The sequence below is a fragment of the Thamnophis elegans genome, chromosome Z (assembly GCF_009769535.1).
Source record: "Thamnophis elegans isolate rThaEle1 chromosome Z, rThaEle1.pri, whole genome shotgun sequence".
NCBI lineage: Eukaryota > Metazoa > Chordata > Lepidosauria > Squamata > Colubridae > Thamnophis > Thamnophis elegans.
In genome coordinates, this window is record NC_045558.1 from 134531078 (window position 1) to 134559006 (window position 27929).

The window sequence follows — 27929 nt, forward strand, 5'->3', positions numbered from 1 at the left end:
GATCCTGCGCCAAATAGAAGGTATTTGAGAGTTAGCCCCGTACTTAGGCCCTGAAATTGACCCTCAATCTTTTTTGCGCATTCGTGATTCTGAAAGTATCTTAATGTGGGGAACATCTGGCTGATCTCATCTGGGTATGGAAGCTGAATGAGGTCAAGGCTAAGATGCACCTGAATAAGGACTCAGTAGGGAATTTTAAAGATTAAAACATGATAATTGGTTGATGAGAAGTTTGACTTGAAGGCTTCATCTGAAACTGTTGTTCTAGTTATACCAGTGTTTCCCCGAAAATAAGACAGCGTCTTATTTTTTTTGACCCCCGAAATAAGCACTTGGCCTTATTTTTGGGGAGGTCTTATTATTTTTTGTGGTGCGTGGTCAGCTTGTGGCTGCTGCTGTGTTGCAATATTTTCAGGGGAGGGCTTATTTTAGTGCATGCGCTCAAAAGCCCAATTGGGCTTATTATCCGGCGAGGTCTTATTTTCAGGGAAACGGGGTATTTGCTGTATTTGAATTCCACTACCAAACCATGAGCCTTCTGGCCCAAATCATCCATGTGGGACACTCCAGCTTTAAGAAAAGCTGGATCTCGCAGTTCAACCGATGTAAAAATGAATTGGGGGGCAGATGAAGAAGAAAGAAACCAGTCAGAATCTGATCATCTGTGGTCCCTGGAAGCTTCCTAGAAGACAAGACACCCATACCTCTTGTGAAATCCACCCCACTCCTCAAACTAGCTGCTCTTTCCTAACAGGACTGGATATCCCTAATGGCTGGGAAGTATGGGTTTTGGACTCTGAACGCCAACATGGAGGCTTGGCCGAGATGGACAAGGTCACACTATAGTTGGGGGAGAAGTAAAGCCTTCTTTTTCAACTTGGCTTGCTTCTCTTGTGCGTTCCTATTAAATTTGTCGGTTGGAACCTGCACCCTGCCTAGATGAAGTTTTAATGGAGATAGAGTGGAAGAAAAGTTTGTAGTTTACGGAGCTGAGGTTATTCGGAGAAAGAAGCAAATGGATTGGCTTCTGGAGCACTGTTAATAACAATTTCTAATATTGGGCATAGGAGACAGTCTGGATCGTACCTGATTGATTTCCCAGCAGTGCCACCTCTGGATTTTACCCTTTGTACTAATTTTGTACGTTTATTACAATAAAACGGTTGCTTAAAAAACACTTGGGGAATAATTGTGTCTCTGTAAAGCTGGGTGTTTTTTTCCCCGCCCCTGCTTTGGGTATGATGTCCCCATTCTTCAGATTTAGTGTTTCCCAACTTTAGCAGCTTTTAAGATGTCCAGAATAACAGAGTTTGAAGGAACCAAACTCACTTGGGTGCTGCTGTAGCTTTCACAAGAAAATATTTTCTCGTTTCAATTTATTTTGTTGGATTTTTGGCAGGGGTGGGTGCTACGTGTTCGCCCAGGTTCGGGAGAACCTGCAGCTAATGTTATGGCCAGTTTAGAGAACCTTCAAATCCCAACCCTGGCTGGCCATGCCCGCCCATCCCCTCCCAGGAGTCTCCACGCAGCCCGTTTTTGGATGCGAAGTAAGGGCAGGGCCCGAATGGAAGCTTGGGGAAGGGGGGGGAATGGTCCTCCCAGAAGTTCTGGAAGGCCGGAAATGGGCCTGTTTCCAGTCTCTAGATGGCCTCCAGAGCCTGGGAAAGCAGTTTTTGCCCTCCCAGAGGCTTGAAGAAAGCCTCCGGAGCCTGGGGAAGGTGGAAACAGCCCCCACCCGCTGGGGTGCAAGAGGCCGACCAGGCCACGCCCACCATGGCCACGCCCACCCAGCAACCAGACAGAGTACCAGTTGCTGAAATTTGTGAAGCCCCACCCCTGATTCCTGGCCTCCTTTGGTTCTATAAAAGAACTGCTTTATTTCCATATTTTCTTCCTTCTTGTTCCTCTCCCTTTGAATTTCCCTTCCTGCTTTATCATGGTTATTCCAAATTGCTTTTACCATGACTTGGATTTTTCTCCCATCAGTGAAAAGGATCCAATATCTTGGATTGGGCTAAAAATGTGTCGTTTGAATATGTTTGAAAGGCAGAACAGAATAGAACAGAATTAACAAGACTTTGAGAGACCTTGGAGGTCTTCTAGTCCAACCTCCTGGGGCCTATCCCAGTGATAACTAACCTTTTTGATGTTGCACTCCCACACCCATAATGCAATGCATGTGTGACACCCACCCCCCAAGCGACCCTCCCCCCACACCCAATTTTGGGCCTTACTACAGCCTCCTAGGACCAAAAAACAGGCCTCACGGGGGGGGGGAAGTGCTGCAACCCCCATGCCCAATTTTGGGCTAGCACACCCTCCCTGAAGCCTCCTGGGAACCAAAATGGGGTATGGGGGGGTGCTGCCCCCACTGTGCTCCCTGCCCCCACCCCAAATGCACACACAGCAATAGCAGTTAGACTTATATACAGCTTCATAGGGCTTTCAGCCCTCTCTAAGGGGTTTACAGAGTCAGCATATCGCCCCCACAGTCTGGGTCCTCATTTCACCCACCTCGGAAGGATGGAAGGCTGAGTCAACCTTGAGCTAGAACATGAGCTCCTCTCCCCCGTGCATGCATGGCAGAGATCCGAAAATCCTGCTGGCTGGTGGGAGGCATGTGCAGGGGAGGTGAGCTGGGGCAACGGCTCACATGCCCACTGGGAGGTCCCGGCATGCCACCTGTGGCATGCATGCCATAGGTTTGCCATCATGGCTCTATGCCCTTTCAGACAAGTCCAGTCTCTTCTTAAAACCTGCACCCACAACTTCTGAAGGCAAGATTGTACACTGGTTAATTATTCTCACTGTTAGTAGTTCAAGATTGCTTCTCTCCTTGATCAGTTTCCATCCGTCGTTTTCTTGTCTTGCCTTCTGTTGCTTTGGAAAACAAGTTGACCCCCTCCTCTTTGTGGCAGCCCCTCAAATATTGGAAGGCAGCTATTATATCATCCCAGTATCAGTGTTCTAAGTAATGCACCCATTGAAAGCAAAATTTTGAGGCAGGCAAATTCCTCAACTGTTTATTGGATACATCATATTGGCACAACTGGTGAAAGCCGACTGAAAGTTTCCACGGCTTTCACCTAGTTAAACAGTAAATGTGTCCCCCTTTCCCCCCGTGTCACTGGTTTTGTTGTCCAATCCAGTTGCTGGACGGTTGCTTTGTTCACTTCAGTCCTCCTCCAGGCAGCCACCTGTCAGGATGCCCTTGGTTCCCACAGGAAAACTTTTTTTTTTTTTTTGGCTACAAAACCCCATCTAGCTATTTCCCTCATCCCTCTCCTCTGTTCTGCTTTGTGGCAACTCTGAAGCCTTCAAGATGGCCTCAGTATAGTATAGTGTTGTGGCCCAGCAGGAGCCGTTGGAGCTACAAACAGACTCCGATAGCGAGGGACCCTATGAGTTGGCTCTGGAAGATATGGAGGACCCTGGACGGGGTTCAGACTCTGAGCAGGGACCAGAGAGGCTGGTTGGCCACCAGGAGGCACCTGAGGCATGGAGCAGCAGTGAAAGCCAAAGGGAGTTTGTCCCTGACGTCAGGCCCTGGAGCAGTGGTGAAGACGTCAGGCCCTGGAGCAGTGGGGAGGAGCTAAGGGAGTTGGTCCCGGACGCCTGGCAAAGACAGGCAGATAAGCGCCGACAGCAACTACAGAGATACAGAAGATAATTGGGGCCAGGTGTTTGTGATGCTCCTCCCAAGAGAATATATAAGAAGAGACTTTGGGAGGCGACTGTTTGCAGGACTCAACTATTATACTAAAGCTGGAGAAGCTCTGGTGTGTATTTCTTATCTGTGGAAGCCTGGGTTGCTGCCAAAGTCTTATCGGTGTGTCAATTTACTGTGAATAAATTGTCTAGCTGTAATCTTGTGTCGGCGTGACTCACCGTACGGAGGGGTGTCAGAACAATATAGTATAGCCTTTATTGTCATTGTACATCATGTATACAATGAAATTGGTTTTAGTCTCACTGGTGCAATCCATACAAAAAAAACACAAACAACATAAATAGTATAAAGGATAATCCCTATGCAAATACTTAGGAAAAAAAGAAAGAAAAAAGTAGTCATAAGTTTCCGTGTGTGTGTGTGTGTGTGGAGTGATTGTGGTTGTGTTTAAGAGACTGACAGCCCAAGAAACTATTTTTAAACCTATTTATTCAGCTGGCTATGCTTTGATGTCTTCTGCCCAGTGGTAGAAGCGCAAAGAGACACTGACCAGGGTGTGAACCATCTCTGAGTATCTTCCTTACTCTGCTAAAGCAGCGAGACCTGGCGATGTCATCCAGTGGTGTTAAGAGGGCAACTGATGGTTACTTGGGCCGAATTGATCACTCTCTCTAGTGCCTTCCTGGCCACAGCAGTTAAACCAGCCTACCAAACTATAATGCAGTAGGTGAGGACACGTTCTATGGTGGACCAATAGAAAGAGGTCATCAACTGTTGTTCCACCTGATTTCCAGCCAGGTTCACTTCAGGACTGAGACCCGAGTTCTTGTTTTGATTAAACTAGACATACCCAATTCCTGTAGCCGTTCTTCATATGTTTTAGCCTCCAATCCCCTAATCATCTTTGTTGCCCTTCTCTGCACTCTTTCTAGAGTTTCAACATACATGTCTGGTTGGGGGGTTCTGAAATCCACATATCTCTAAATTGCTAAAGTTGGGGAACATTTCTCAAGAGGATCCGGCTACAGTAGAGTATAAAGTAACCACTGGGAAGGTTTTATAACCTTCCTGCTATTGTTTTGGCATTTGTACACATTTCTAATTCATGACTGCCACCCACTGACTATGTTCTGAAATGACAGTCTTTAATTATACAATACAATACAATACAATAGCAGAGTTGGAAGGGACCTTGGAGGTCTTCTAGTCCAAACCCCTGCCTAGGCAAGAAACCCTATACCGTTTCAGACAAAATGTCTATCCAACATCTTCTTAAAGACTTCCAGTGTTGGGGCATTCACAACCTCTGGAGGCAAGCTGTTTCGCTGATTAATTGTTCTAACTGTCAGGAAATTTCTCCTCAGTTCTAAGTTGCTTCTCTCCTTGATTCGTTTCCACCCATTGCTTCTTGTTCTACCCTCAGGTGCCTTGGAAAATAGTTTGACTTCCTCTTCTTTGTGGCAACCCCTGAGATATTGGAACAATGCTATCATGTCTCCCCTAGTCCTTCTTTCTATTAAACTAGACATACCCAGTTCCTGCAACCGTTCTTCATATGTTTTAGTCTCCAGTCCCCTAATCATCTTTGTTGGTCTTCTCTGCACTCTTTCTAGAGTCTCCACATCTTTTCTACATCGTGGCGACCAAAACTGAATGCAGTATTCCAAGTGTGGCCTTCAAGGCATTATAAAGTGGTATTAACACTTCATGTGATCTTGATCCTGTCCTTCTGTTTATGCAGCCTAGAACTGTGTTGGCTTTTTTGGCAGCTGCTGCACACTGCTGGCTCATATTTAAATGGTTGTCCACTAGGACTCCAAGATCCCTCTCACAGTTACTACTCTTGAGCAAGGTACCACCTATACTGTACCTGTGCATTTTGTTTTTCTTGCCTAAATGTAGAACCTTACTCTTTTCACCATTGAATTTCATTTTATTAGATAGTGCCCAATGTTCAGGTTTGTCAAGATCCTTCTGTATCTTAAGCCTTTCTTCTGGAGTGTTGGCTATTCCTGCCAGCTTGGTGTCATCTGCACATTTGATGAGTTCCCTGTTTATCCCCTCATCCAAATCATTGATGAAGCTGTTGAAGAGTACTGGTCCTAAAACAGAGCCTTGGGGTATTACACTGCATACTTCCCTCCATGTAGATGCAGTTCCATTGAGGACTACATGTTAATTCTTGGAGATGAAGTTGTTTAAGATGTTGGATCGGGATGATTCTAGTTGACCCCCCCCCCCCTCAGTTTCAGAAGCTGAGGAGATGACTTCAGCCGAAGCTTTCTTCATCCCGCCTACCTCACAGGGCTGCTGTGTTAACAAAATGAGGAAGGAATGTATACTGTCTTGAACTTTTGGCAAAAAAAGCTGGAATAAAAATTAAAACGAAGGCTGTTGTGTGGATGGACTGTTTTGGAAAGCCAGAGAAGTGGGCTGAACTTTAAAGAGACTTTAACTGATCTAGTTTTATGATTTGTTGTGAGACTTTTATTTGGAACTGTAGGTTTTCGCAAAATTCATATGATCGGTTTGAACCTCGAGGGTGGGAATTAAAACATAGCTGTGAGAAAGGCAGAGCCACCAAGAGCCAGCAGAGAAAATGTCTATCAAACATGGAGTTGTTTAAATGTGATCCTAGAATTCTTTTTCCCTTACCAGAGGAAGCTCCCTTGTGGAGTACTGTGAAGTCGTGACCATGGCAACTCCACTGCGCTTCACAGTAGAAGCCATTTTACGGCAGTACAGTAGAAACCATTTAAAGGTACAACATTTATGTATTTATTTACTGATGGCCAATATTTATGTATTTACTGATTGATTTGTCTGTTTTTCCATTTTTATCCCTTCTTTATTACTTCATATGTAACTCAAGGTGGTGAACACGACTACTTCTCTTCCCTTTTTCCTATTTTTCCGATAACAACAACCCTGTGAAGTCTGGGCTTAGAGGGAGTGACTGGCCTTGGAAACTTTCACCTTGACAAACTTAAAATTCCCAGGTCCCCAAGTTTTCATTATCAGTTAGATTCAGGAGCCTTGAAATCTGGGTGAATGAGCTTCACAGAATATGAGACCTCAAGGGAGAATGTTGGGGATGACCACCATGGCTTGGTTCACACCAGTGGTGGGTTTCAAAAAATTTTTGAACCACTTCTGTAGGTGTGGGCTGCTTCGTGGGAGTGGCTTGTTGGAGTGGCTTGCCAGCCATGTGATTGAGTGGGAGTGGCTTGGCAGTCATATGACTGGGTGGGCGTGGCCAACTTATAAAATGTGGTGAAACTCACTTAACAACGCTTTTGCTTAGCAACCAAAATGTTGGCTCAGAAACTCTGGCATTTGAAGCACGCAAGTCTTAAAGCTGTCAAGTTACAAGACCCTTGCACCCCTAACCCTTTAGAAAAAAAAAACCCAGGGATGTTCAAACTTGACAGCTTTAAGACTTGTGGACTTCAACTCCCAGAATTCCTCCTCCAGTCATGTTGGCTCAGAAACTCTGGCATTTGAAGCACCCAAGTCTTAAAGCTGTCAAGTTACAAGATCCTTGCACCTCTAACCTTTTAGAAGAAAAACCCCAGGGGTGTTCAAACTTGACAGCTTTAAGACTTGTGGACTTCAACTCCCAGAATTCCTCCTCTTGCTCTTCATCTTGATGATGTGTGGACGGGTGGGGGGATGGAGCTGGAACCGGTTCTAAATGTCACTGTAGATTTGTGGAACCTCTTCTATAGAAGAGGTTAGAACTGGCAGGAACCCACCCCTGGTTCATACATAAACCACAATAAAACATGTTTGGAAGAAAAGAAAGTGTGGTTTCATTGCACCCCAAAGCTGCAGATGGCCTCATGGGGTTTAGAAGTGCCTAAAGGTAAAGATTCCCCTCGCACATATGTGCTAGTCATTCCCGACTCTAGGCGGCGGTGCTCATCTCCGTTTCAAAGCCAAAGAACCAGCACTGTCCAAAGATGTCTCTGTGGTCATGTGGCCGGCATGTCTAAACGCCAAAGGTGCATGGAATGCTGTTACCTTCCCATCAAAGGTGGTCCCTATTTGTCTACTTGCATTTTTATGTGCTTTCCAACCTCTAGGTTGGCAGAAGCCCAGACAAGTAACGGGCACTAGGGATTTGAACCGCCAAACTGCTGACCTTTTTGAATGGACAAGCTCAGTGTCTTAGCCACTGAGCCACCCCCATCCCTTAGAAGTGCCTATCTGACATTTATTAATCTTAATTTAGTAACTGAGACAGCAATAGACAATTTCAATAGGTTACTCAGGGAAATGAAAGATTTGAGGCTATGCTGCAGTATGAAGAATGTTGAGGACTAGATGCTTGCATGAAAAATGGGCATTTTATTTTTATAAAATGGCAAGATGCCTAATAGTCCTTCCTCCTCCTTTCCCCCCCACAACAACAGCCCTGTGAAGCGGGTTGTGTTAGAGTGTTTAACTGGTCCCAAATCACCAATTGGCTTTCATGCCTAAGAAAGGGACTAGAACTCAGGATCACCTGGTGATCAGCCCAAAGTCACCCAGTTGGCTCTCATACTTAAGGTGGCACCAGAATTCATGATTGCCTGGTGATCGGCCCAAAGTCACCTAGCTAGCTTTCACACATAAAGTGGGACTAGAACTCCTGGTCTCCCGGTTTCATCCTTGTGCCTTAATCACTAGACTAAAATGGCTCTTAAATATTAAATACCAGCTGATAACCCAGTGTTGCCTGGGTATTTACTTATCCCAGTCCTGTATTAGACAGGCATGGCAGATGCCAAGTGGCAACTTAAGTGCCGAATTGGCTGTCCTCCCTCCTTCCATTAACGTCACCGCAATTCCCAAAGAGACGATGGCAAGAGCAACTTCTCCCTGAGCCCTGATTTCAGCGACAATTAAATTAGTTAAAAATGTTTTCCCTGTGCCCCCAGAAGTGTAATTTCTATTGTTGGATTTTCTCCCTTACCAGAAGGAACCCCCTTGTGGAGTACTATGAAGCCGTTATCATGGCAACTCCACTGTGCTGTACAGTAGAAGCCATTTTAAGGCACAACAGGCTGTATCTTAACAGAACACATCTGTGTACCAAGTTTGGTTGAAATTTTTTGAGGTGTTCCAGAGTTATGCTGGAACACACACAACCATTGATAGGTAGGTAGGTAGGTAGGTAGGTAGGTAGGCAGGCAGGCAGGCAGGCAGGCAGGCAGGCAGGCAGGCAGGCAGGCAGGCAGGCAGGCAGGCAGACAGACAGACAGACAGACAGACAGACAGACAGATAGATAGATAGATAGATGATGGATATGGATGGATGGATGGATGGATGGATGGATGGATGGATGGATGGATGGATGGATGGATGGATGGATGGATGGATAGATAGATAGATGGATGATAGGTAGGTAGGTAGATGGATGATGGATATGATGGATGGATGATATAGATGATAGATGGATGGATGGATGGATGGATGGATGGATGGATAGATATGGATATGGATATGGATATGGATATGGATATGGATATGGATATAGATATAGATATAGATATAGATATAGATATAGATATAGATATAGATATAGATATAGATATAGATATAGATATAGATATAGATATAGATATAGATATAGATATAATTTTAATAAATATTTGCTTCGAAAACATTTTTTTAAAGGGATTGGCCTTCGTATGACTTGAATGACCAAGTTTCAACTTGTGGTTTACATGTCTAATTGGAACACATCATAAATAACTACAATTTTAAATCAGCGCATCCCCTCTTGAGCTGCCTGAGTAGACTTCAATTCCCAGCATTCTCAGCAATGATTGTGAAGTCTGGGGAACTCTGGGAGCTGAAGTCCAGACACCTCTAGAATTTACCAAGGTGGAGAAACCAGTAATATAATAAATACAATACTGTATGTCTTCAAACACTTACATGTTTTTTTTATGAGGAAAAGGGTGGTTTTTCCTTCCTTCCTTCTTTCTTTCTTTCTTTCTTTCTTTCTTTCTTTCTTTCTTTCTTTCTTTCTTTCTTTCTTTCTTTCTTTCTTTCTTTCATGAGGAGACCCAGGCTCTTCAACCCCTCAAATGCTGGGATCTGCTACTGTATACCGAAGGTTACGAACCTTTGAGGTAGACTGCTGAGGCCACCTGAGGCTCCATCACCCCACCAAGTCCACAAGTATCACAGTGGTGCTCTTTTTTCCCCTGCGCCTTGTTGCTAAACCACCATTTGTGGGATGTTAGAAGGATCACAGGAGAGCCCGGATCACGCAATGTCATTAAATGTGCTTCATTGTGATCCAGTTGAAATTCAAATGACATGAAATCTAGTAGCTTGACTTCTAGTCCCCCCCCCCCCCAATCCTACTCTGTTTTAAGGACGGTCTCCCAGCAAATGAAGGCATCAGCAAGGGTGGGAAGGAGGGAGGGAAGGTGGGTGGGTGGTTTCCCCCCCTTGATCTTATTTCTCCCCCCTTTTTTATCATTATGAGGTCAGACTGAAGGGGGGGTTGAAGGCCATCTCAAAGGCAGAGCCAGCTGAGGTTTCACCTATTACTCCAGGAAAAGCCCTGCAGCCTTGGCCCAGGTGGCCCCGGGGGCTGATGGGGAGCGTTCCTTCCCAAGTGGGGCTCAGCCAGGCTGCCTCTTGCGCCCCGAGAAGGCAAGAGAAACACCCCGATGTGTTGGACTGCTGTTGGCCAAGGATCTGTTGCGTTGTAAGTGGTTGGGGAGGGAGGGACAAGACTCTTCCAATTCCAAGGAGAAATTGTTTCTTTTATTTTTCTCAGGGGAGGTTGATCTGCAGAACTCACTGCCCCAAGATTTAGGGGGAGGGATGAGTCACACGTCCCTTTATCTTTGCAAATTCTTTTTTATTTCTTCTGAAAATAGGGGTTTTTTTGGTTTCTCATACATGCATTCACAAATACACATTTCTCATAGATATTGTTAGTATTATATATTATCCTTTAACATTGAGGATTCCATTCTTCCCCTAAAGATAGAATAGTATAATCGAGGTTGCTTTCCTGCCATTCCATACATCCATGTTGTGTTACAACAGCCCTACTTCTTCCCTCTCTCCTCTTCTTCTACCCTTCCTTCTTCTCTACTTTCTTCTTTACTCCTCTCCTTTCTCTTTTCTTCTTTCCCATTTTCTCCCCTAATCCTCCCCTTCCTTTCCTCTCTCCTACTCTTACTACCCCTTCCTTTCTTTCTCTCCTTTACCCTTTCGTCTTTCACTCTCTTCCCCTCTCTTCTTTGGGAATGACGATACTTTACTCAAGGATCAGATACTTTAACTCAAGGTGGCGAAAACGCCATTTACCACTAACAAGATTGGCTAAAATGTACCCAAACATGAAGCCGACCTGCTGGAAGTGTAAAAAAGTACAAGGGACTTTTTATTACATATGGTGAACTTGCCCAGAAACACAAAAATATTGGACAAAAATTTGGAAATGGGTGCAAGAAATTACAGGAGTACAGATAAAATACAAACCCGAGATCTTTCTGCTGGGAATAATCAAAGGGAAATATACAAAGAAAATTAGGTATATATTAATACACCTGCTGACCACAGCTAGAATACTGTTTGCCCAATGCTGGAAACAAAATAATATCCCCTCGGACGAATTAGTGATAAAAAAAACTTTGGATTGTGCGAAGATGGAGAAATTAAAACTGAAATTAAAAGATAAAGAAGAGCCAGAATAATATGAAATTTGGAACAATTGGTACAAATGGCTGCAAAACAAGAATAAAATTAATTAAGCCGATAGATAGATAGATGATAGATAGATAGATAGATAGATAGATAGATAGATAGATAGATAGATAGATGATAGATAGATAGATAGATAGATAGATAGATAGATAGATAGATGATATTTAGATATAGATATAAATCTATAAATGTTTATAAATATAAATATAGATATAGATATATAGAGATAGATATAGATGATAGAGATAGAGATAGATAGAGATAGAGATAGAGATAGAGATAGATATAGAGACATAGAGACATAGAGACATAGAGACATATAGATATATAGATATAGAGATAGAGATAGAGATAGATGATATAGAGACATATAGACATATAGACATATAGACATATAGACATATAGACATATAGATAGAGATAGAGATAGAGATAGAGATAGAGATAGAGATAGAGATAGAGATAATATAGATATAGATATAGATATAGATATAGATATAGAGATAGAGATAGAGATAGAGATAGAGATAGAGATAGAGATAGAGATAGATGATATAGATAGAGATAGATAGAGATAGAGATAGCTATCGAGACATAGAGACATAGAGACATAGAGACATATAGATATAGATATAGATATAGATATAGATAGAGATAGAGATAGATATAGATATAGATATAGATATAGATATAGATATAGATATAGACATAGACATAGACATAGACATAGATATAGATATAGATATAGATATATGTATAAAGGTGTGTAAATATAGAAGCGAAATATTATATACATGTACAGGTATGATAACATAACAATGTTGATATAATGACTGTAAGGTGTTGTAGAAGGGAAAAAATAATTTAAAAAATCTGCTAAAAAAATAAAAGAAAACTGCCAACACACATTCTACTTTGTTTTCTCAACAATAACCCTGTGAGGTGGACTAAGAATGGGGGACTGGCCCAAAGTCACTCAGCTGGCTTTCGTAGCTAAGTCAGGACTTGAACTCACGCCTTCCTGCTTTCTAGCCTAGTGTCCTAATCAAGTACACCAAACTGTCTCTTATAAACCTACTTTGGTGCTGTTGTAGCTTTAAGAAGAAAACCTTCCCTCATTTCCCTTTATTTGACTTATTTCTGGCAATCTTGGGTTCTGTAAAAGGAACACTTTATTTTCTTCCTTCTTATTCTTCTCCCTTTGAATTGCCCTGTCCCCTTTTCCGTGGTTATTCCAAGTTACCTTTAGCACGACTGGATCTTTCTCCGACCAATGAAGAGATCAAATCTCTCGGATCAGTGGTGGGATTCATTTTTTTTTTACTACTGCTTCTGTGGGCGTGGTTTGGTAGGCATGGTGTGGCTTTGGTGGGCGGGGCAGAGGAAGGATACTGTAAAATCTCCATTCTCTCTCCTCTCCAGGGAAAGGTTACTGTAAAATCCCCATTCCCTCCCCACTCCAGGGGAAGGATACTGCAAAATGCCCATTCCCTCTCCTCTCCAGGGAAAGGTTACTGTAAAATCCCCATTCCTTCCCCACTCCAGGGGAAGATTACTGCAAAATGCCCATTTCCTCCCCACTCCAGGGGAAGATTACTGCAAAATGCCCATTTCCTCCCCACTCCAGGGGAAGATTACTGCAAAATGCCCATTTCCTCCCCACTCCAGGGGAAGATTACTGCAAAATCCCCATTCCCTCCCCACTCCAGGGGAAGGTTGCTGCAAAATCCCCATTTCCTCCCTACTCCAGGGGAAGGATACTGTAAAATCTCCATTTCCTCCCCACTTCAGGTGAAGGATACTGCAAAATCCCCATTTCCTCCCGATCAGTTGGGACTCAGGAGGTGGAGAAAAGATGGGGGAAGGGCCAGCCAGAGGTGGTATTTACCAGTTCTCTGAACTACTCAAAATTTCTGCTACCAGTTCTCCAGAACTGGTCAAAACCTGCTGAATACCACCTCTGTCTTGGATGGAGCTGAACATGTTGTTTGAACACATTTGAAAGTCAGACCAGAATAGAACATAATAACAAAGTTGGAAAGGACCATGGAGATCTTCTTATCCAACCTCCTGCTTAAGCAGGAGACCCTATGCCAGTGTTGGGGAGTCTTTTCTGCACCAAGTGCTGAAAGAGGAGCATGCACGCATGCAGGAGCACAGGAAACCAGAAGAGCAGCTCCCCAGCATGTGCGCACAGGAGTTCCGGAAACCGGAAGAGCATTTCTCTGGCACGCACATGTTGAGCTTCTGGTTTCTGGCATGCAGATGTGCACCGGTTAACTTGGCTTCTGGTTTCTGGCACTCCTGTGCATGCAAATAGTAGCTGGTTAGTGCGCATGTGCATGCTAGAACTCCGAAGAGCAACAGGCAACGGCTGGCGTGCCCAGAGAGATTTCGGCACACAGAGGTTAGCCATCACGGGGTTCTGAGAATGCTGCCGAAATTCCACCTGCAGGATGGTCCAACTGGACCTAAACCATCCTGAAGAGACGGTGATAGGAAGGGGTATATCCCGTCAATCCCAAAGACACCTGCACCTATGCCATTTCAGACAAATGCTTGTCCCATCTCCTTTTTAAAACCGCCAGTGATGGAGCACCCACCACTTCTGAAGACAAGTCATTCCACTGATTAATTGTTCTCACTGTTGGGAAATTTCTCCTTAGTTCTAGGTTGCTTCTCTCCTTGATTAGTTTCCACCCATCTCCTACTTAGTCTTCCAGTTCATGCTCAGGATTTTCCTGTAATTAAATTATCCTTTAATTGGTCCTATCAACCTTTAGATCTAGCTCTCCACTTCTCAGTCACTTTTGGCGGCTCAATCTCAACAAGCTATTCCCTCTGTTGTAATTTCTAAAATTTCTAAGGGCTCAAGCAGGAGACCCTACATCATTTCAGAGAAATGGCTGTCTAGTCTTTTGCTTAAAAACTTCCAGGGATGAACCACCCAGAACTTCTGAGGCATTCCACTGGTTGATTGTTCTCCTTGTTAGGAAATTTCTCCTTAATTCCAGGGTGCTTCCCTCCTTGACTAGTTTCCATCTGTTGTTTCTTGTCTTGCCTGTTGGCAAATAGGCTGACCCTCTCTTCTTTGTGACAGCCCCTCAAATACAGGTGATCCCTGGGGGGTATGAGCATGGAACAAGTCCTGAAATGACGAACCCTGCAACAACCACGGAGGCTCTGCAACATTCGTCCTGCATTTTGTCAGCTAAAATGGACGTTTGGAGGAGCGTTCCTGCCCCTCCGTTGCTCCATTTAGGCCTGCGTAGGCCTCGCCCGGCACATTGCAGGCCAAAATGGAGGTTCAGAGGAGACTCCTATCTGATGCTCCATTTAGGCCTGCGTAGGCCTTGACCGGCACATTGCAGGCCAAAATGGAGGTTCAGAGGAGACTCCTATACGATGCTCCATTTAGTCCTGCGTAAGCCTTGACCGGCACATTGCAGGCCAAAATGGAGGTTCAGAGGAGACTCCTATCCGATGCTCCATTTAGGCTTGTGTAGGCCTTGCCTGGCACATTGCAGGCCAAAATGGAGGTTCAGAGGATACTCTTCTCCAATGCCCCATTTAGGCCTGTGCAGGCCTCACCTGGCACATTGAAGCCAAAATGGAGGTTCAGAGGGGACTCCCTTCTGATGCTGCATTTAGGCCTACATAGGCCTCGCCTGGCACATTGAAGGCCAAAATGGAGGTTCAGAGGGGACTCCTATCCGATGCTCCATTTAGGCCTGTGTAGGCCTCACCTGGCACATTGCAGGCCAAAATGAAGGTTAAGAGTGGACTCCCCATCGATGCTCCATTTAGGCCCGTACAGCCTCGCCCAGCACATTGAAGGCCAAAATGGAGGTTCAAAGGAGACTCCTCTCCGATCCTCCGTTTAGGCCTGCGCAGGCCTCGCCCGGCACATTGAAGGCCAAAATGGAGGTTCAGAGGGGAGACATGAGGGTGGGAGAGAGGCTAACCACAATCAGATAAGAGAGGGCATAACCCACAGCTGTACAACACACACAGAAAGAAACTCAAAAAAGAACCTTGTGAACTCATCATGCAGTAAAATAGACAGAGGGAGATTTATACGTGCAGGTTTTCAGGTTTGGAAGTCAGCCTTCCAAGGTAAACCAGGCAGAAAACGTGAGCAGCTGAGCTACGGAACTTTATTGTAAGGCTACATTAATAGAACCTTGCACATCTGCATGGTACAAAACTCCCGCTGTCTGTTTTAGCAATAGCAATAGCAATAGCAGTTAGACTTATATACCGCTTCATAGGGCTTTCAGCCCTCTCTAAGCGGTTTACAGAGTCAGCATATCGGCCCCACAGTCTGGGTCCTCATTTCACCCATCTCGGAAGGATGGAAGGCTGAGTCAACCTTGAGCTGGTGAGATTAGAACCGCTGAACTGCAGATAACAGTCAGCTGAAGTGGCCTGCAGTACTGCACCCTAACCACTGCAGCACCTTGGCTCTTTATGTGCCACCTCGGCTCTTTATAGTCTGAGAAGTTAGAGAAACTTGATTCTGAGTTTCTTTCTCAGTCCGTTATGCAGTTGTGGGCTATGCCCTTCTTATCTGTTCATTCAAGCATTCTGTATCTGTATCTGTGTGGGGTCAAGACAAGAGAGGTGGAGTCGCGGCACAATTTTTTTCCCCCTGGCTTGTGAATCTTTTTGATCAACACTCCTGCTCGCTATTGCATTCCAGGGGCAAGTAAGAAGCTGGAAGGAAAATTTCCGTTATCGGAACCTGCGTCTTTCAGGAGCAACGCTCCGTAAGTTGGAGTCTGCCCTCTTAGAATTGACCCCACAAGACTTCCAGAACCCTTACGAATGGGAGAAGTTTCAACTCTGGCTCCAGGAAGTTATGTTCGCGGAATGGTGGCTGGACCAATTCTCTCGAGACATCAAACGTCGATGGAAAAACTTGACGGTGTTCTGATTGTCCTCGGGGCAAAGGAAGTCTAATTTGGGGTAATGTGGTAAATTGTGCATTTTTGCTGGACAATAAAGAACTGAGTGCTAAGTAGTAACAGGTGAGTTTGATTCTAGTGGCCTTCTCTCTCTCTCTTTCTTTTTTTGCAGAAGAAGAAATGCTGTGAAGTATTCAGGCCAGGGGTCAGTAACCCACGGCTCTGGAGCCGCATGTGGCTCTTTCATTCCTCTGCTGCGGCTCCCTATCACCGGTCAGCTCCACAATTGATAGCGCTTTTGGTTAGGACAGGTAGAGGAAAAAAGATGCTGCGCTAGGAGGAGACTCTATGGTGGGGGGACCAGGACTTCCGGTCGGCTCCAGAATTGAAGGGGGGCTTCCATTTAGAATCTTTGCAGTTCTTTAAGGGTTTATGGTTGCCGACCCCTGCTTTAGGCACAGGAGAACCCCAGAGTTTGTAAAATATGGCTCAGCTGTGTCGCGCTTGAGTTGTGTCCTGTGGAACCAAGGGTTGGAACTTCCTTCTGTAAAGTCCAATGGCCCTTGTCCCAAAGGTTGCCTTTTCAAGAGTCAACTGGACTTCCTGTTTTATCTCTGAAGACATTTCTCATCCAAGAAGCTTCTTCAGCTCTGACTGGATGGTGGGGAACTATTTCTTTTATAGTCTGAGGCGTCAATAACTGAGGAGGCAGCAAGAACAGTAAACGCTTTATTAACAAGTAACTACTGACAGGCAAAAAGCAAGCAAACCCTGTCTGACAGCTATTTATACTTGTAGCTGTCAGACGGGGAACCAATGAGAGGTCCACATTTTTCCCGCTGGCCGGTGCATCTTGACCAATCAGAGACGCTTCACACAGTGCCATCTGTTGGCCACGTCTGGTGGAACACAACAATTTCAATGATCCTTCGTCCATTTTGATGAACACAATGCTTGTCTTGTCATTTCGAGAACTCATTTTGGTCAATGGTTTTTTGGGGGGGATTTTGAAAGAAACTATCTCCTCTTTTGAGAAGATTAGTTTCATGCAATTCTCATCTTTGTTATTGATTGGATCGCCACTATGTTCAAGTCCTGTTCCAGAGGTCCGTGGTCATCCTGGTGTTAAAATGGAGATAGTGCTGGGGGAAAAAAACCAAGTCCTCTCACTTAGAATTGGTACTTGCACTTATGATGCTCATACCACTCTTATTATGAAGAGCCAAGGTGGCGCAGTGGTTAAATGCAGCACTGCAGGCTACTGCTAGATCAGCAGGTCAGCGGTTCAAATCTCACCGGCTCAGGGTTGACTCAGCCTTCCATCCTTCCGAGGTGGGTAAAATGAGGACCCAGATTGTTGGGGGCAATATGCTGACTCTCTGTAAACCGCTTAGAGAGGCCTGAAAGGCCTATGAAGCGGTATATAAGTCTACTGCTATTGCTATGTTCATGTGATTACAATTTGGGTGGTTGGTAATCGGCTCACATATATGACTATGGGAAGCCTCTCTCCCCCCCCCCCAGAGAATGAAATATTTTGGGGGGATATTAAAAGAGGCAGAATATTTAGTTTCCAGTTTTGGGCAAATGCAATTCTGGCTGCGGTTTAGGTTTAGGTTTATTAGATTTATATGCCGCCCGTCTCCCAAGGACTCAGGGCAGCGTACAACATTAAAAGAAACACATAATACAAAAGTTAAAAAGGAAATTAGATAGAGTATCCAAAACCAAACCCAATTAATATTAACAATAACATTTTAAAAATTAGATTAAAATTAACAATTAAATCAATCATTTATTTTATTTTCTTCAGGCCAGGCCGGCTTGCTGGAAAAGCCAACTTTTTAGAGCGCATCGGAAGGACCGGAGGTCGGGGATTATACGAAGCTCCGGGGGGACAGCTCATTCCAGAGGGAAGGCGTTCTCACAGAGAAGGCTCTCCCCCTGGGGGTCGCTAGCCGACACTGTCTGGCCGACAGCACCCTGAGGAGGCCAACTCTGTGGGATCGCACTGGACGGTGGGAGGCTACCGGTGGCAGTAGGTGGTCTCGCAGGTACCCTGGGCCTAAGCCATGGAGCGCTTTAAAGGTCATAATTAGTACCTTGAATCTCACCTGGAAGACAACCGGCAACCAGTGCAGGCCGCTTAAAAGGGGTGTAACATGGGAGCACCTAGATGCCCCCCATGATAACCCGCGCAGCCGCATTCTGGACCAGCTGAAGCTTCCGGGTGCTCTTCAAGGGCAGCCCCATGTAGAGAGCGTTACAGTAGTTCAAGTTAACCTAAATTACACGAAGCATAATACATTGAATTTCCTGACTTATATTTCCTTTTATTATTGCCAGAAGAAACAACTCTGGTTTCATGTCGTTTTTTTTGTTCCATCATTTCCTCCAACCATTTTTGAATTTTTGTCCAGTATTCTCTAGCTTTGGGAGAATAGCAATAGCAGTAGCAGTTAGACTTATATACTGCTTCATAGGGCTTTCAGCCCTCTCTAAGCAGTTTACAGAGTCAGCATATCGCCCCCACAGTCTGGGTCCTCATTTCACCCACCTCGGAAGGATGAAAGGCTGAGTCAACCTTAAGCCGGTGAGATTAGAACCACTGAACTGCAGATAACAGTCAGCTGAAGTAGCCTGCAGTACTGCGCCACCTCGGCTCGGGGACATGTTCACCACATGTGATAGAAGGTCCCTTGTTGATAATTGCATTTCCAGCAATTTGCGGGGGCTGAAGGGGAACATTTTGGCCAATCTTGCTGGAGGTAAAGACCACCGATAAAACATTTTGTAAATATTTTCCTTATACGAGGCCAAACGTTGAATAAAATTTTATTCTTGTTTAAAAAAAAGAGGCAGAATTTTACATTTCTCTAAATCTTAACAGAGGCAGAAAGCACCCACAATCTTCCGGCCATCGGCTGAAGCAGAAGCCTCAAGTCTTTAGAGATGGCTATTTTGTACCTGTTGACAAAGCCAGGCCATCCTATTCATAAACAAAATTCCTTCAGCTGAAGCTAATGGGAATTAAGAATTTACATTTCCCCCACCCAAATCCTAAGGACAGGACAGGATACCAAAATACGGAGTAGTGCAGTGGTTTAGAGGTGGAGTTCTTCCCTCACAATCAGGAAACTGTGAGTTCAATCCTAAGTAGAGGCAGAGAGATATTTCTCTCTCGGGGCACAATGAGAATATATCTGCTGAACAAAACTCCGCATTGGTGACATGAAAGGCATCTGGCCATTAAAACACTCTGCTAGCTTCATTCAATAGCCCAGACTTCACCCTGCAAGGGATATCGGGGATCATTAAAGGGACGATGATGATGATTAGAATAGCAAAAGACGCAAGGCTCACTACGTTGCACAACCCCCCTGGAGCATCTCAATCACCAAACCCCAGAACCTTATAAAAATCCATCCATTCCCTCAGCCATTTTTGTCAGCCACTCCAGAAACATGCTGCTGTCCCTGAAGTTTTTGGCCTCCAAATAAACCAAAATCCTCCTTTTCTTGTAGCCAGCCTCCATTTTTATTTCTAGCATCTTTCTGCCGGCTTGGAACTGAACTGGATTTTTCTTCCAACATGAGCCACTGCAATGTCCTTCAGTCACATAATCTTAATTCCTGGCTCTTCCCCCCCCCCAAAAAAAATCCAGCAAAACTGTCCTTTGGAAGAATGGATTCATACTTATAACGTGATGCTTGCTTAATGACCATAGATTTGTCCTGAAAATGGTCATAAAATTGGGTCCTATTTAGCTTGTGATCCTAATGGTTTAGGACAGAAATTGTAATTCCAATTCTGGTTGTAACTGCTTCTATAAAGAAATCCCTGGGCTTGGCTGCCATCTAGAGGCGACCCCTAATAGGTTTCCAAATAAGGAAACCCAGATTGTGGGTTCATGTTGGAAACCCCACTCCGCAGCCACGTGTTAAAAAGATACAACATTTTCATTTATCTCTGTTGCTTCAGTGTGTTATAAACAAAGTAAGGAAGGATTCTGTTCTTTCAAAATATTATTAATTTCAGAACACATAAAAGCACGATTGCATGTTGTCGTTGAAAAGGTCCTTCAGAGTCAAATAGAGATTGTATCTTGGCTGCAGGGTTGGGTTTATAGAACAGTTAAGAAAGGGAGGGAGGGAGGGAGGGAGGGAGGAAAGAAAGAGAAAGAAAGAAAGAAATGAAGGAGGAAAGAAAAAAGAAAGAAAGAAAGAAAGAAGGAAGGGAGGGAGGAAGGAAGGACAAAAAGGAAAAGGAAAGAAAGAAAGAAATGAAGAAGGAAGGAAAGAAGGCATGAAGGGAGGGAGGGAAAGAAAGGAAGGAAGGAAGGAAGGAAAGAAAGAAAAAAAGGAGGGAGGAAGAAAGAAGGAAAGAAAGAGAAAAGGAAAGAAAGAAATGAAGGAGGAAAGAAAAAAGAAATGAAGAACAAAAAGGGAAAGGAAGAAAAGAAAGAAAAAATGAAGGAAGGAAGGAAAGAAGGCAGGCAGGCAGAATAAGAGGAAGGGAGGGAAAGAAAAAAGAAAGAAAGAAAGAAAGAGGGGAGAAGGAAGGACCAAAAGAGAAAAGAAAGAAATGAAGGAAGGAGGAAAGAAAGGATTGAAGAAAGAACAGAAAGATATAAGGAAAGAAAGAAAGAAATGAAGGAAGAAGGAAGGAAGGGAAAGAAAGAAAGGGAAAGAAAAAAGAAAGAAGGAAAGAAAGAAGAAAGAAAGGAAGGAAGAAAGAAAGAAAGAAAGAAAGAAAGAAGGAAGGCAGAAAGAGAAAAGAAAGAAAAAGAAATAAAGGAATGAAGAAGGGAAGGAGGGTTGAGGAAGGACAGAAAGAGAAAAGTAAAAAAAGAAAGAAGGAAAGAAGGAAAGAAAGAAAGAAAGAAAGAAAGAAAGAAAGAAAGAAAGAAAGAAAGAAAGAAAAAGAAGAAAGGAAGGAATGGAGGGAATTAAAGGAAAGAAGGACAGAAAGAGAAAAGGAAAAAGAAAGAAAGAGAAAAAATGAAGGAAGAAGAAAGAAAGGAAGGAAGGAAGGAAGGAAGGATTCGGTTTCTGATCCGTCAACAACGGTGTGAACTAGGAAGCAGTACAATGCAGGTGAAGAACTTCTGAATCGGTTGAATTGGAGGCTACTGATCTCATGGTCTCCCAGGTGGCCAGTTTCATGAGGTCACAATGGCATCATCCCACCATATCTCCTCAGCTGCAGTGGAGGCTAGCAACCTGGCTTAAAAGAGGGGAGAAAAAGTGGGGAGAAGGGCATCTCCTCTCAAGGGGCGCTTAGCCCCCTGGAATGGGGAACTGGACCTCTGGAAGGAAGTCAGAGGCAATGGAGGATGAAGAACTCAAACCAGAAGAACAGACGAAGGGACCTCAAGCTCCGGGACGACTGAAGTTATTCCGGAGAGGCCAATGGGCAGTGAGTATCAGAGGTTAATGTTGAGAATTGTGGTGGGGTGAAGTTTATTCATTCTGGATCTTGTGAGAAAAAACACCACACTTGAAGATTTTTCTTTAACAGAAAACTTGAAAAAGTTCCCCTATTCATTCATCTGCTCAACGAAGCTTTAGATGAGGCTGGCCAGGAGATGTCTTCTCCAATCTGATTCCACCAGGTTTGGCCAGGGGTCATTTCTAGCCAGCCACAAACCAATGGTGGGTTACGACTGGTATGCCCTGGTACAGGCGTATGGGTGCCTGCAGGGAGCACTGGGTACCATTCTGGTATGGTGCTCCGTAGGGCCCATGCTCCTTACCGGTATTTGAGGTTTTCATGGCTTCCATGCACATGCAAGGAGCATACATCGCCTGCACGATGGTCCGCCGAGCAGCTGGAGCATCGCGGAGGCATTACGGAGCGTCGCGGGCGGTAAGCACGCATGCGCACACTGCACACATTCATGTGGTGGATGCCCGGCCCCGTTGCACCATACCAGTTGCAGAACACACCACTGCCACAAACCTTCTCTCCTCCAATTTGAATCAGAGAACGTGGAAGTTGGATAGGATCTGCCAGTTCATTTGATCCAACCAGGGGTGAAATGCTACCAGTTCGCCTGAACTGGTAGTTAAAAAAAAATGCTACCGGTTCGGGCGAACTGTTTTTCCCAGCGATTTATATTAGGATTTTCTGCTTTCTAGCTAATCTAAATCGCGTGGCCCAGTAGACTCTTCCCCCATCGCGGTTTGCTTATCTTTGAAGGCACACTCAGTAGCAGGCTCCGCCCACCAACCCGGATGCCATCACATTGGTTTTGACCCTCACGCTAGGGCTTATTTTCAGGATAGGGCTTATTTTCAGGGAAACAGGGTATTAACAAGTGGGATATTCATCTGGTTGGATTCCAAAATAGGTTCTCCTCTTCTGTCTTTGTGTTCCAGTCCAAAGAGACACCACTTACCTCCAAGGAGATACTGTACCAAGGTTTGGACCCCATTCCAAAGGAGGTGCCTTCAACCTGGGGATGGAGAGGGTCAAGACTACGTCGGGCTGCCCAGAGATCTTATCCCCCTTTATCTTCTTGGACGTTGTGGATTTCTGGAGATGGAGGAGAACGGGAAGAAAACCACCGCTACCATCGCCTGATGGGAACTCTGGTTTCATCCATGGTGGCCGAAGAAGACCTACCTCCTCCTACATGGTACGTGGTTCCAAGGGACCGTCACAGGGGTCCTCCTCCCCCTGCTCCTCTCCGATATGTGGCTGATGGCGAGATCAGGGAACAGGGGAACAGATTGCCCTACCTCAGCCTCAACCAGGCAGAATAAAATGAAACACCTGGCAAGTGCATCTAAATTGGTGTGGTCCAAACTTTTGCTCCTTCGGCTCCATTGCGCAACCAGGGATGATGGGCTGTTATTCTGGGAAGTGGCTACTTCGGCATTTAGGAATCTGCTTGATGCAATTGATTGGTTACAGCTCAACCAATCCTCTTCCCAGCCAAAGTTCTCTGTGGTTCAGATCAGAGGTGGTATTCAGCAGGTTTTGACCAGTTCTGGAGAACCGGTAGTGGATGTTAGGAATATAATCTAATGGTTGGGTTGGCAGTGTATAACTCATGTAACAATGCTGTACCTGTTTCTTTAAATCATACTGTAAAATGTGTGTAGAGACATCTGTAGCAAAACTTGCATCAGCATATGCAGTTAAGCTCAGATCATTTTTAGGTTCTAAATACAAGGACTGGCCCGTGATGCCTCTGTCAGTGAAAATGGAATGAGAGTAAAAGTTTACTAAAATAATATATACCAGTGTCATCCCCTAGCATATCACTTTTATATACTGTTGTTGCTCTCTAGCCCCCTCTAGTGGTCGGAGGGACAAATATGCCCTAACATAAGATCTTTATATACTGTTGTTGCTCTCTAGCCCCATCTAGTGGATCGAAGGACAAAATACCAAGTATATTGTTTGAAGCTGATGCAACCCATTTTCCCATTAGCATAACAGAGGAATGGTAGTGTGGCAGCTTAGAAGCTTCTCCTTGTAATACTATTTCGAGACTGGAAGCAATGAATATAGATGTGGGTTGATGTCAAATTTGTTTAAAGGGGTTTAAAAGTGAAATTGGTTATAAAATAGAAGTTTAACACTTGGAGAGATTGGGGCTAAATTTGGAAACTCTTCATGGAAGACATGTATCTTACTAAAACTTTTAAGACCCAGTAGATTTATTTTTTTGAATAAATGGACTATGAGGAAGGAGTGAGTACAACACTTTCAATTCAGGAAAGCACAATAGAGTAACATCTTGGTTTCTAGGTACTTTGCTTCTAATTGGATCCCTAAGGTGATGGGTTATATTCCCCCATGGAAGTAGATTTTGAAAAAGAAATAAAACTATCCTTTCAAACTCTCAATAATATTTGGACAGAGAGAAACTGAAAGATTTCTTTCTTGTACAATTAATATAGGCAGTTTTTTTTAATGGTGACTGAAAAGTTGTTACAGAGTCTTTCATATTTTAAATAAGAATTCTATCTATCTATCTATCTATCTATCTATCTATCTATCTATCTATCTATCTATCTATCTATCTATCTTTTATCATCAATCTACCTATCTTTCTAGCTAGTTAGCTAACTCTCCCTCTCTTTCTCCCCCCCTCATCATATCATCATCTAATTTAAAAAAAAACCCAGATCTGCAGATATCTATCATCTATCTATCTATCTATCTATCTATCTATCTATCTATCTATCTATCTATCTATCTATCTATCTATCTATCATCTATCTATGTCTGTCTGTCTATCTATCTATCTTTTATCATCAATCTACCTATCTTTCTAGCTAGTTAGCTATCTCTCCCTCTCTTTCTCCCCCTTTCTCATCATCACATCATCATCCAATTTTTAAAAAACCAGATCTGCAGATATCTATCTATCTATCTATCTATCTATCTATCTATCTATCTATCTATCTATCTATCTATCTATCTATCTATCTATCTATCATCTATCTATGTCTGTCTGTCTATCTATCTATCTATTATCATCAATCTACCTATCTTTCTAGCTAGTTAGCTATCTCTCCCTCTTTCTCCCCCTTTCTCATCATCACATCATCATCTAATTTTTAAAAAACCAGATCTGCAGATATCTATCTATCTATCTATCTATCTATCTATCTATCTATCTATCTATCTATCTATCTATCTATCTATCTATCTCTCTCTATCTATCTATCTATCTATCTATCTATCTATCTATCTATTATCATCAATTTACCTATCTTTCTTGCTAGTTAGCTATCTCTCCCTCTCTTTCTCCCCCTCTCTTATCATCACATCATCATCTAATTTTTAAAACAAGAGATCTGCAGATATCTATTCTCTCTCTCTCTCTCCCTCTCTCTCTCTCTCTCTCTCTCTCTCTCCATCCATCTCTATTTTAATAGCTTGAGCTCTCACACCTCTGTTTCCTATTTTTCTCTATTTCAAATAATTTTCACACATACAATCCTATTTATCTATATCTGAATGGGAGCCATGCATTCTGTTGCTTTTGCTTCTTAAAAACACAGTTACAAGAAAAAAAAACCTGATGAGCCAGACAAATTACAAGCAGAAACTACAATGCATGTACAGAATCTATGCTACCAAACATGTGTAGCATCATAAAGTATCACAGAGAACTGGCTTTTAATAACATCATTCTGACTCTTCAGGCTGTATTTTCATTGCCAGATGATTTGAGAAGGTGATGAGAAACTAATAGTTTATACTTCCCAGAAACCGTAGTGATGAAGGAATAAAGAAAATAAACACCAGGTTACCATTTGAAGAGGAGAAAGAAGATCTTGTCACCACAGAAGAGTATCAGAAGCTGACAAAGTGAATGTGCTTGGATTTTTTTTTTTTTTTTTTTTTGCAGCTTCAAATGATGTTCGTGTTCCATATTTTGCTTTTCACAACAGTCCCCCAGTTTGATAGATGTTCATGAATCCCACTTCATAATGGTGGCTCAGAGCAAGGAACAAAACATTCCTTGAATTGTACATGATTGTGTGATAGCGTCTCTTTCTTCTTCTGAGCACATTCTGCAGTACAGCAGATCACCATGAAGACGTAAAGCCAGAATTTTAAGCTGTTAAAGGTTAGTAAGCATCAAAAGATTATGGCAGGGCTTTCTCTTCCCTCAAATATGGAGGGGACGTTTTTATTTGTATTTTATTTTATTTCGTCAAGCATGAATTAGATAACAGATAAGTATAAACATGATTTTGAATACATGAAATGGATACAAATACAAGGGAATATTAGGACAGGGATGATAGGCACGCTGGTGCACTTATGCACGCCGCTTAAATACCTCTTAGGAATGGGGTGAGGTTGACTGTTAGACAGTATTAGGTTAAAGTTTTGGGGGTTTGGGGAAGAAACCACAGAGTCAGGTAGTGCGTTCCAGGCCTTGGCCACTCTGTTGCTGAAGTTGTATTTTCTGCAATCAAGTGTAGTTCTAAGTTGTCAAAGCTCCAGATTTCAAGTCTGGTGGCATAAGGAATTCTGTTGCAAGCAGAGGAGTGGAGGAATCTTCTCGTGAAATATCTCTGGACTCGTTCGATTGCGTTAATGTCTTCAGAATTTGTGCATGGATATCAACATTCCTTCCTCTTCTTGCACATGTCCACCATATCTTCTTGGTACAGAGAATTGGTGAGGGAGACCCTATGAGTGTGAATATTCTTTGGTTAAGGAAGGTGATAGCTACATATTTCCTTAAATACACCCTCTCATCACAGCATCTGTGTTCCTGTGAACCATTGCATTTTTACTTGTACTATAGCTAGAACTGGTCCATGATGCTTAGTGTATGGGGTTGATTTGAATTTTCTTTTCCCCTTCTTATATTAAGCATATCAAGCACTAATATGCTCTTCTACTCTCTCATTGTCTTTTTTCCAAGGAACGCTATCTGCTGATTTTAATATCACTCTCTGAAGGACATACAATATAAGTCATAGCTGCAGTAAAGTGACATGGTTATGATGTGTGGGAAGGAAGAAAGAAAGGAAGGAAGGAAGGAAAGGAGGGAGGGAATGAGGGAAAGATAGATGGAAGGCTTGAATAGAATGGTTTTCTGGTTCTGTAAACATATGGGAAATGCTGCAAGAATTGCTGGGCATATATAACTATAGGAAGAAAGGAAGGAAGGAAAGGAGGGAATGAGGGAAGGATAGATGGAAGGATAGATGGAAGGCTTGAATAGAAAGGTTTTCTGGTTTTGTAAACATATGGGAAATGCTGCAAGAATTGCTGGGAATATATAGCTATAGGAAGGAAGGAGGGAAGGAAGGAAGGAAGGAAGGAAGGAAGGAAGGCTTGAATAGAATGGTTTCATGTCTATATGGGAAATGCTGCAAGTCTGTGCAGAGATGCTTGGGGCATATAGCTGTAAGAATGAAGAAAGGATGGAAGAAGGGAAATAGGAAAGCAAGGGAGGAAGGGAGGAAGGAAGGAGAGAGGGAAGGAGGGAAACAGAAGGAAGGAAGGGAGGAGGTCTTTTAAAGGCTAAAATATGAAACTTTTTACGTTTCAATTTTATTTTAGGGCAATATAAAAAGTGGGAACTAGTTTATTTTTCATCACATTTAATTCCAACTGAAAGACATAGATTTTAACTTAAACCCTGATGTCAGTAACCCTAAATGTAACCATTTTAAGTAAAGCTTTAGTTGACTACAAGGTTGCCTGTTAGCTCTGCCGCAGGATTTTATTTTATCATTTGAAAGAGAAAGAAGCATAAATAATGGGTTTTTTTAATCCAAAAATTACCATAGCACTCTTAGAATACAAATCTACTAGCAAGAAGGGACGTGGTGGCTCAGTGGCTAAGGAATTGAGCTTGTCAATCAAAAAGGTCGGCAGTTCGGTGGTTCGGATCCCTAGCGCTGCATAATGGAGTGAGCTCCTGTTACTTGTCCCAGCTTCTGCCAGCCTAGCAGTTCGAAAGCACGTAAAAATGCAAGAAAAATAGGGACCCCATTTGGTGGGAAGGTAACAGCATTCTGTGCGCCTTTGGTGTTTAGTCATGCTGGCCACATGATGACGGAGACATCTTCGGACAGTGCTGGCTCTTTGGCTTTGAAATGGAGATGAGCACCACCCTGTAGAATCAGGAATGACTAGCACA